This window comes from Podarcis liolepis, assembly GCF_965112155.1.
Source record: "Podarcis liolepis genome assembly, chromosome: 1".
In the NCBI taxonomy this organism is placed as follows: Eukaryota; Metazoa; Chordata; class Lepidosauria; order Squamata; family Lacertidae; genus Podarcis; species Podarcis liolepis.
Genome location: NC_139554.1, coordinates 32,501,529 through 32,512,583, shown reverse-complemented (window position 1 = coordinate 32,512,583; position 11,055 = coordinate 32,501,529). Strand labels below are relative to the sequence as shown.

At 47.2% G+C, this 11,055-nt stretch overlaps 1 long non-coding RNA gene across 1 annotated transcript; it reads right to left on the bottom strand.

Moving 5' to 3' along the window:
- Positions 1-6,365: 6,365 nt before the first annotated feature.
- Positions 6,366-10,809, bottom strand: LOC310696710. Its single transcript, XR_014520690.1, has 2 exons — positions 10,613-10,809; positions 6,366-7,270 (listed from the first exon to the last, which is right to left on the bottom strand). It is a non-coding gene; the product is annotated as an uncharacterized lncRNA (long non-coding RNA).
- Positions 10,810-11,055: the final 246 nt, after the last annotated feature.

Genomic DNA, 11,055 nt, shown 5'->3' with positions numbered 1-11,055 from the left:
GAATGTTAGCTGCTTTGAGACTCCTTAGGGTAGTGATAAAGTGGGATATCAAATCCAAACTCCTCCTCCTCCTCCTCCTCTTCTTCTTCTTCTTCTTCTTCTTCTTCTTCTGAACTGCTAGGTTGGCAGAAGCTGAGACAGAGCAATGGGAGCTCACCCTGTCGCACGGATTCAAACCACCGAACTTCCGATTGGCAAGCCCAAGAGGCTCAGTGGTTTAGACCACAGTGCCACCCAGTTCTCTTGCAATGAAAGTTACTGGATACTTAACAGCATTTTTTGTAGTGTTTCCACACAACAGTTTATTATGGACTTGGTGCTGCTTGTGCGTGCAAGCTTTTCTCTTCCTTTCTTATTTGCAGCATCCATGTTGTCCTCACCAAATACCATCCCACATTATTTTCTTATTTAATCCAGATCTACCATTTCTGCAGAAAATCAGATAAGGAAGAAAAAACGCAAATAAATGCTGAAATGGGAAATTGGGATTCAATGGAGAGGAAAACAGAACTTGACATTTCAATGAGGGCAACATTGGGAAGACGCTGGTAACACAACAAACTGCCATGTGCATGAAAGGGTTAACCTGAGCCCTGAGGCCAAGTTGCCAGTGGGTGTGGCTTAGTAGGCACCCAACAGCTTTTGCTTCCCTAGGACCAAAGTACTCGAGCAATACATAGTAACGTCAAAACGAGAGTACACAGGATGAACCATGCTTTGGTGAAAATTTTAATAAGAGAGCATAAGCATTCTTAAATAACCCGGATCTGCTTTGCAAAAGACCAATAAGCCCAAACAACTGAAACTGACCACATAAATTATTTTCCCCAGGGGGATTGACGAGCTATTACTACTGTTGGAAGTTTGATTGGGGTTGGTTCATTATGAATGTACAAATGGGAGTAATCTGCCTGGACAAATTATATGTCTTAAAAGAAAAAAAGTATGCATATATTCTCAGGGGCAAGACTTGACATGCTTCTTGTCGGAAAATATTGAGGCAGATCATTGTACGCTGAATGGCGAGAAAGGGCTTGCTTCTTTATTTAGAAGATTTATTTTACAGCTGCTAACAATAATTAAAAGTACAATAAAAACAGCAATTAAGGCCAAGGGGTTGTGGCACAAGGAACATAATTGGCAACCAAACACCCTCCACACATTGACTTCATTGGAAGACTATATAGGATAGTCCTAAAGGAAAAAGAACAATTACTAAACAAGGACAATGAACTTTAAAAAGTCTTCTTTTGATACTACAATACATCAATACTCTTGTTTTTTGTTTCTTTGTTATGTGCTATGTACTGTTTTATACTGTACCAGCATTTTTATATCAAAACTGAAATAATACATTCCTGGGGCGGGGGGAGTGAACATCAAGGATGTGCCCAGCCAGATCCAGATGTGCCCTTCCACAAACAAACTGAGTCTTTATGTTTTCAGAAGAGTCTTTGATCTTGTGGAGGCATCTGCTAATGAAAGGTAAGCATTCTTTTTTACAGGTTCTCCCTTCCTCCTGTAGCCCCACCCCAGGCCACCCTCCATGCTGTTCTCCAAAACAAAGGAAGTACGTCTTCACATGGCACAAATCCAAAGAAGTCCACCTAACATATAAATCAACCATGGGATTTGCTCCCACGAGGGGTGGTAATGGCCACCCACTTGGATGGTGTTAAAAAGAGGATTGGATAAATTCATGGAAGGGAATTTTTATTTATTTTTAATAAAAAAATTAAAAAAATTAAAATGTCCAGTAGCACCTTAGAGACCAACTAAGTTTGTTCTGGCTATAAGCTTTCGTGTGCATACACACTTCTTCAGATACTTCAGATACTTCTTCAGATATTTATTTTTAATTATTGAATTTCTATCCTGTCCTTCATCCAAGGATCACAGGGTGGTTTACAATGTAAAAACACAAAAACACATAACATAGTAACAACCAAAACAAACACAATTTATAAGGCCATAGATGAGAGACAAACACAATTTATAAGGCCATAGATGATTTGATAAGTTCTTATCTTCATATAGAACAGATTAGAGTGAGAGTGCAGCAAGGGGCTCAAGAGGGAAGTGGGAGACAGTGTCTCGTCCTCCTGTTTGTTAGTGGAGGTGTCTGCTGGATTCAAAGCCCTTCTGCGAAAGAAATGATGCTCTTTGATTCAACCTATACAATAAGAACGTACAGAGTGACCAAATTTAGACCAACAGGGATACTGTTAGGATGCTCCAAGCTCTGGATTTCCTGCATCCAGCAGAGTTTTGGACTAGATAACCTATAAGCCTCCTCCAACCTTATGGTATGTGGGATGCGGGTGGCGCTGTGGTCTAAACCACTGAGCCTCTTGGGCTTGCCAGTCAGAAGGTCGGCGGTTCGAATCCCCATGACAGGGTGAGCTCCCGTTGCTTGGTCCCTGCTCCTGCCAACCTAGCAGTTCGAAAGCACGTCAAAGTGCATGTAGATAAATAGGTACGGCTGTGGTGGGAAGGTAAACGGCAATTCTGTGCACTGCTCTGGTTTCACCAGAAGCAGCTTAGTCATGCTGGCCACATCACCCGGAAAAACTATCTGCAGACTATCTGCGCCGCAACCCCAGAGACGTCTGCAGCTGGACTTAACCATAAGGTTAAAAAAGGTAAAAGGCCCCTCACAGTTAAGTCCAGTCGCAGACGTCTCTGAGGTTGCAGCGCTCATCTCGCTTTACTGGTATCATTGTCACCAGTGCTATTTGTGCACATGTCCTTGATGACACATTTAAGCCATAAAGCCACAAAGCCACAATCAAAGATATCTGTGCTGGAATTCAGTTTATTCCCTTTTTAAAAAACAAAAAAAAAACCACCCCAAAATGATTAAATCCTACAGCTGGTAACACATTCAGGGACTGACTTGCTAAACAAACATTAACAAGGCTTGTCAAAGCAATTTATCGAGCATCATGGCAATTCCCCTCCTTCCTATTTCTATGAACTACTTTTGAAAACTTGTTATGCTAAGCTGATGGGTGATAAGAAATGTTGAGTGGCAACCAGGATATCAGTGCTTTCCTGGATGCTAATGGCTTTAGCACAGTGGAAGAATTGCTTTTCATTGACTAATAGGATACATTTGCTACCTCAACACCAGGCAATGACAAGGAATATTAGCATGTTAATGGAACTTTGCACCCTAAGGCTCTGGCTAATCAGATTTTAAGAATATATTAGCTATTAATAAGCCCTGATGGACAGGATTCATTAGCATGTTAATGATACCTTGATAATAACCTACTGTTATTGTAGCCAGCACTAAAATCAGCAGGACTGCATACAGTTAAACAGTGGCCACAAGGAACTCAGCTAAGCAAATACTACAAATTCACAAAAAAAGGCCAAAAGGGATTTGAAAGAGACCTGGAGTCAGAAAAAAATCACCTCTTTTTTATTCACAGAATGATCAACTGCAAAGGAAAACAGAGCATTTGTAAGGAACCTGTGTGTTTTTCTTAGGGCGGAGGATGAATTTGGGTACTGCTGCTGGATTTTACGTTTTCAATAATGGAGGCTCAGCCATTCTTTCTTTATTTGACCCAACAATCTTAAGTGCAACCTGAAATCTGCACAGCAACTCTTATTGCTCAATCTTGTTTTATGTACTTGAAATAATAAGTTTAGACCAACAAGAACATAAATACTGCATATATTTCAACTTTTTACCAAATTTCCATTTGGTTTTTTTTGGGGGGGGTGGCAAGGGGCAGGGGTGGACTGCTCTGGCCTCAGCTTTTCCAGAAATGTTACATCTCTGCAATCCTATATGCACACTTACCTTGGAGGTTGCCACCATAAAGGTGAGCCAGGGGAGGGGGAGGGAACCAAAGGCCAGTGAACCATCACATCTAACACCCTATCAGGCTCTCACTGGCCAGATGGAAGTGAGGGTTCCCCCAGCACACACCCTTGTTAGCCCTACCAATGTTGACACACCAGCATCAGTAGGACAAGGGATGCAGTGGCTTCTATAGCAGGGAAATTCACCAAAAACTACACTTCCGACATCGGTTGCCATACGTCCAGATCTTCCCGGACATTTCCACCTGGACACTGTTTGCAAGGGCAGAATACTGGCTACTTCTGGGAAATTCTTAGCATATTACCAAGGTCCAGCCCTGCTTGGAGCTCTCTCTTTGCCCACAGAGAGGAAGGGTCAGTGCTTTCTATGGCTTCTTGGATGCCCTCTCAAGGACTATAGGACTGCAGGTCTCATCTGTGTAAAGAGGAAAAAAGTGGACACCTCTATTTAATGTCTCCTGAAAGCTGACAGAAACATTTCAATGGTGGAAACTAAATTAGGGTGCTGTCAACAGCCCCTGGCTGGTTGCCCAGGAAAGCATAAAGACAAGGAAATGTTTCTTACAGACCTTTCTTATTTCAAACTATACAGAGAGAGGCTATAGAGAGGCTCTTGGATAATGGCGTTGTCCCGAGTGAATCTCCACCTCCCTTCTCTCCCACTTCCTCATTCGTTGTCATCATCACCTCCTCTATGGGTGCTGCTATGTCCTCTCTGTCTTTGAGCTCTTTGCTCTCCTACTTTTAAGGCTCATGGGTTCTGGGAGATGGTGAGTCTGGAATGCTTTCTACTGACAACATGTTAGCCAGCTGCTGCTCCAACTCTGCCTACTCCTCCTCTCCCATTATTTCCCAACTTTTCCCCTCATCTGCCTTTGAGCTGGGACCTCCTGCAAACCCGTGTTGTAAATCTATACTGTCTTCCTCTTCCCTGGAAGGGTCAGGATAGGGAGGCGATCTCCGCCACTCCTCCTCCTCTGGCCAGCCCCTGACATCGAGCAATTAAGACAAGAGTCCTATTTTGCAGCAGGAGGCAAGATTATATGTGCTTATCTGTGTTCGTCTACCATTTTTCATTTCTTTCCTCCTGAGTCTGATTTATTGTCCATTTATAGCCTGAAGCTAACAGATTGTTATTTATGCACACATATGTCACACTGAAATAGAGTTAACAGATTTGTGTCCAAATACTGAAAATTTTGGTACCCTAGGCCACGGCATATTTGCAGCTATAAATCAAGAATATAAGTGGGAAATAGAACAATATACTAATTCAGTTAAAAGGGAGTGTTGTGGCACTGAATCCAGTAAAATAAATATTTAGAATACAGTGCATGCAATTCAACTGTTTTGTTGCCAAAAGATTTCTGGAAGGTATACATTGGTTTATCACATGGATGAACAAACAATGTAATATAGCTATCATACAGGCATTTCCCCCCCCCCCCTTACTCACAGATGACTGTGTATGACGCAGCACCAGAAAATACTTAAATAATCCAATTCATACTGGGAAATGGCAGGAGAGAGCAGGAAAGTCCTCATGGCTCATGAGGAGACCTTCCCCAGAGCCTGAAGAGGATGTTGGTGAGGATGGAGGAATCCCTGAAGAGACCAGAGGCTCAGCGAGGCTTTGTTTATGCTGCTCAGCCTCCCCGACTAACAGCTGTTTTTTGGGGTGGTGCAACAGCTACAGCCGCTTTCCCACATGTCCTGCTGGCCTCAGAGCTTCCATTCTGATTGAGGATATTTTTTGATACAGCATTTTTGGTATGGATTGAAGAGAGGGTAGCAGAGAGGGCACTTAAAAGGGTGTTCAGAGGGCGCTACTCACTTTACGTGATTTCACTTGTGCATGCAGGGGCCAGGAACGTAACCCCCGCATAAGTGGGGAGTCACCTGTATTCAATATGTATAGTATTTAAGAAAATTCTTGAGACACGGAAACAGACATATGAAAGTTGATGGAGATAGATTTGGAAGAGAGATTATTACTCTCTCGCAGCAGAGTTAAGCACAATGGTGATTACTCCGAGGACATTAAAACTTGGTTAGATTTTAGAGAAAGACATTTGTAAAACAAAACAAAAAGTCAAGGACAAACAAATATGGCTGAGCATCACATACTCCCAGAGGGCCCAGGCTGCCTGTGGCTCAGAAACTGACAGCTATTTTACCACCCCCCATTTCTGTTTGTTTGTTTGTTTGTTTGTTTGTTTGTTTGTTTGTTTTTGCCTTTATTCATGATTTGTGTCCACTACCCCCAGGTTTGATGTCAGATGACAATCTGAGTCATAATCATGCACCAACCAGTATCTTGGGGAAAGCACTTATATCATGATATACTCCTTTTCTCTGGTATCCACATGACTACAAATCACACCTGAGTAAATTAATTTGCGTGCTGAGGTCCCCCAAACCATCCCTACCCCAATAACTCACACATCACACATAATTTTTGTTTAAGGTTTTTGGCATAATTTTGGCCACAACTTTTATTATCATACAAAATTGTGAGTGGTTGCGTAGGCATTGGTTATGACTAGCTATCCCCCCCCCCCGCCTTGGGGGATAGCACTGACTCCCGGATTCCAGCGTAAGTCAGTGTGGAGGAACAAGCAGGGCAACTGGGGCTGCGTTACAGACCCTTCAGTTCCTCCCTGCCTGCGCCTTGGGGTCTTACGCGGCCCGCACCCGATTCCAGGGGTTTGGACAAGGGGATGGTAAGCCCCAGAATTCCTTTAACGGAATTCCCATTCCGCAGCAGCATTGGAGGGGTAGGCACAGCCAATTCCATACCCCTCCACCAACCAATTTAACCAATGCCTAACCGCCACCCGAGCCCTTACGCTCGCCGCCAACCACTCACAGACCAAACCACACCCTCAACCTGAACACCACTGCCTCCAACCAGACCTCATTCCCCAATGTGGAAAGATGAACACCATCATCCCTGTACAGTGCTGCGTCTGTGAAGGAAATACGAGGGTGAGGAATCCTCCCAAGCCCACCACCAGACTGCCCACCGCGGAATTAATCCGCTTCCTAGCTCGTTCGGCGGTTGCCGGGCTGGGGCTGCCCCTCCAAATACGGCGTTGAAGCAGCTGTGACCAAATCAATTTAGTATTAGGCACCATATCCGCCAGTTCCCTAAGGTCCTGTAACATAGCCAAACGTAAAACGAAGCAGGGAGTGGAAACCAGATCATTTTCCCCCAGCTGTATCACAATCGCCGAAGGAGGGCCAAACCGTAGGACACGCCTATGCATGAGCGGTAAGAATTCCCTCCAACGCATCCTCCGTCTGGAAATCCAGGACACTTGCACTCGCTGCGGAAGGCCCAGGCCGGCTCCCAATCCCGACTGACGAGCTCTGTCAGCAGCCCAATGCACAATACTGTGCCCTACTATCCAGATACGGATAGTGACCAGACCTAGGGTTAAAACAGAAATATAAGTACACCAAACACATTATCTGTGCACATAAGTCTTAAACGCATCCGACCTCCACCGCCCCATGTCTTTTATCCTTTCCACAGACAAACCCCAATGGGCAGCCGTCGTTGCCGCACCAATCCGGAAGGAGTGAGGGGCAAACTCTGATGCCTCAAGGCCACATGCTGCGACTGCTTTTCGCAACACCTTAGTGAATTGATGCCGCCCTAACGGGCGCCCATCTTCATGAATAAACAGGGGCCCCTCACCCGCGGGACGCAGGGCAAGGTACTTTCTAAGATCCCTTACCGGGCAAGGTCCACCATCCCCTGTCGCCGGGAGCCTAAGCATGGCTCCCCTACCCAACTGATCCGTTTTCGAATTCCTGATATTAACGTGCAGATCCGATGGAGACATGCTCACATCCTGCAACAACAAGCCCCTGGAACTCCCATTCCGCTTAGGCTCGAGGACCACCTCTCCCACTCTCAGGGCCCCAAAAAAGGCTAGTGAAAAGGCCGCAGAAAATAAGCGAGCCTCGAAAGAGGACCAACAGATGTTGCGTAGTTTCTTGCGCATCTGTGCTAGCAACTCAAAAGTGATAGGCCGCCTAGGGACGGGCCTAGCAGGAGTGAGACGCCCCCAACCCTCCAAGGCTTTACGTACCACAAACTTCCCACACGGGTCCCTGTTAAAATATGCCCTGCTAAAAAATGAAATCGCTGCTGAATGAAGCCGCAGCGTCCTGGCTGCCCGGCGCATCTGGAATAGATGTGCCAAATACTTGAGCACTTGAGAGGAGGAATGAGGGGCAGTGACCTCACCCACCGTCTGCCCATTAAATAATAAAAAATCTGCCCAGGCCTTTTTATAAGACCTCAAAGTAGAGGGGGCAACAGATGCAGCTACTCCCTGTAAAACTAAATGCTGCCAAGGTTCCAGAGATGATCCGGGAAAATTTCCGGACGTTCTCGAGCCACTGGCGCCAGGGATCTGAATCGCTCCATCTGAAAACGGGACAGAGCATCGGCAATCTCGTTAGATATGCCCGGAACAAAACGGGCAGAAAATACAATATTAAAACGCAAACAATGTAAAACAAAAACCCGTAGCAGGGCCGATACCCTAGGAGAACGTGAAGACTGCTTGGCTAGTATCTTCACCACCGCTTGGTTATCGGACCAGAAACAAATTCGATGGTCCTTGAATTGTTCAACCCACAAGTGCACGGCCACTACAATGGGAAAAAACTCAAGAAAAGTTAAATCCCGAATTATAGCTTCCCCACGCCAAGCAGGAGGCCACCGCTCAGCGCACCATCTGCCATCCCAGAAGAGCCCAAAACCCAGGGACCCCGCTGCATCCGAGTGCACCTGGAAGTCATTGTGGAGGTTCAGAACGTCCTGCCACAAAGACACACCATTGAATTCCTGCAGGAATTCCAGCCAAAGACTGAGGTCAGCCCGTACATGGCCAGACAGTCGCATCCTATGCTGTGGGGCCTGTAAACCTGATGTGAGTCTGGCCAAGCGGGAGCAGAACGGTCGCCCAGGGGCGACCACCCTGCAAGCGAAATTCAAATGACCTAACAATGACTGCAGCTGACGGAGGGTGACCTTCTTTAAAGGAATCAACTCCTCAATGACCTGTCTCAAGGCAACTATCTTATCCACCGGCAAACTGGAGGTCTGGGCCACGGTATCCAACAAGATACCCAGCGGGACCCCCAGCTCTTCCATTAAGGAAGCAAATGCCTGCAACAAAACAACGCAGTCCCCTGTATCACTCGCTGAAGCCACCAAAAAATCATCAAGATAATGAGTGACCCCCACCAGGCCAGTTTTTTCACGCAAGGCCCATTCCAGAAAGGAACTGAAACATTCAAAGGCTGCACAGGCCACAGAGCAGCCCATAGGCATGGCCTTATCAAAATAAAATCCCCCCTCAAACTGAAAACCTAGTAACCAGAAGTCATCCGGATGGATTGGAAGTAGCCGAAATGCCGATTCAATATCGCATTTTGCTAGAAGGGCACCAGGCCCAAACTTCCTTATCATCTTGATCGCATGATCAAGGGAAGCATAACGTACCGAAGAGAGCTCCGGGGGAATCACGTCATTTACTGATGTGCCTCTAGGGTGAGAAAGATTATGAATGAGGCGAAATTCCCCCGGAGCCTTCTTGGGAACTATACCCAAGGGTGACACATGCAAGTTTGGAAAAGGGGGGGCCAAAAAAGGGCCGGCCATACGATTCAAAGTCAATTCCTTTCCGATCTTCTTCCGCGCCACCTCCGGCATGTCTTTTACAGATTTCTGGTTAACCAATTTTCCGGCTACCGGGGTCGATGCCACCGGAATCCTGAACCCAAAAGAAAAACCTTCACGCAAATAGGAGGCCGCTACCTTATCAGGATATGAATCCAACAAGGACAACAAAGGCTGCAGCCTCACCGGGGTATAAGCTAAGGTGGACAGGGTGCTATTTCCCGGCTCCTGTGACTGGCACCTGGGGAGCAACTTTTGGGGGCTGCTGAGAGCCCCCACCCTTGCGAAAGGGACGCCTTACCCCTGTACACACAGACGCCGAGTGGCTCCCTGAACATTTCTCACAAAGGTGTGAGTACCTACAGGGTTGCCGCTGGCAAACACCCTTGTTGAAATCCCAACAATACAAACGGCGACCCGCCCTTTGCGGGGGGGCCTTGGACTTCTGTTGATCAGGGACCTTCTTATCGATGCGCGGAGCAACGTAAGTCGTCCAGACATCCAAGTCCTTACGATCCCAGCGGGCCGTAGGAATCTTGGCTGCTCTACGCCTGAAATTCTGATCATAAGCCAACGCAGCGGTCTCTCCGGCCATCGTGAAGGCCGAGCGGACTATGGACAGATAAACCCATAAGTGCAAAGACCTCCTCGGATAGGCAGCGGAAACCACGCCAGCAAACACTTGAAAACTGTCCAACCAACGTTCAAAAGTCCTGTCCGCTTTGGCTGTGACCGCCCGTGTCTTTGAGGCAGCATAGCCCTTCACCGAAGGCTCCTGGCCATCAAGCGGAGGGGCTAGGCTAAAAATATCAACGTAACGTCCATTCAGGATCCTGGACCGCAATTTGGAAGGCAAATGGGCCCCAGGGATAAGGTCCCTAGCTGAATTGGTGGAGACTTTAACGTCCGGCACCAAGACCCCTTCCTGACAGTCTTGCACCGCCCCATACTTTGCTCGGTGCGTGTTCGCCCTCCGCTCCCAAACCCACTTAGGGAGCCCAGAGGTCTCACCAAAGCCCCAATGAAGCTTCAACGAAGCTTCCTCATCACTGCTGGAACTCTGGGAAGAAGTACCTGACGAAGAAGACGAAGTGTCCTTCCGTCTACGCTTGGAGCGCCTCTTGGAGCTCTTTTTACGGCGACGGTGACCACCAGAAGAGGCCCTTGGAGGAAGAGGAAGGCTGTCTTCAACTGATGAGTCCGAAGCATCGCCTCGCTGCACAGGACCTGAAACTGACTGAAAAGAAACAACCTGTGACTGACCCGGAAGCACACTCCCCGCAACCGACGGTTGCACAGGTGAACCCCGTAACGCGCAGCCACGCGTTGAAGCCCTCTTCCTTGCCCCCACTCTGGTACGCCCCCGACCCCTAGGGATGGCAACCTGGGACCCAGGTAAATCTGGGAACCGAGCCAGGGGTGGGCCAAGCAGGGAAACGCCAGCTGACGATGGTTCTCCCTCCTCTCCACTAGAAGACGACGGTGGGGACGATACGCCAACAGGAGGAGCCGGCCTT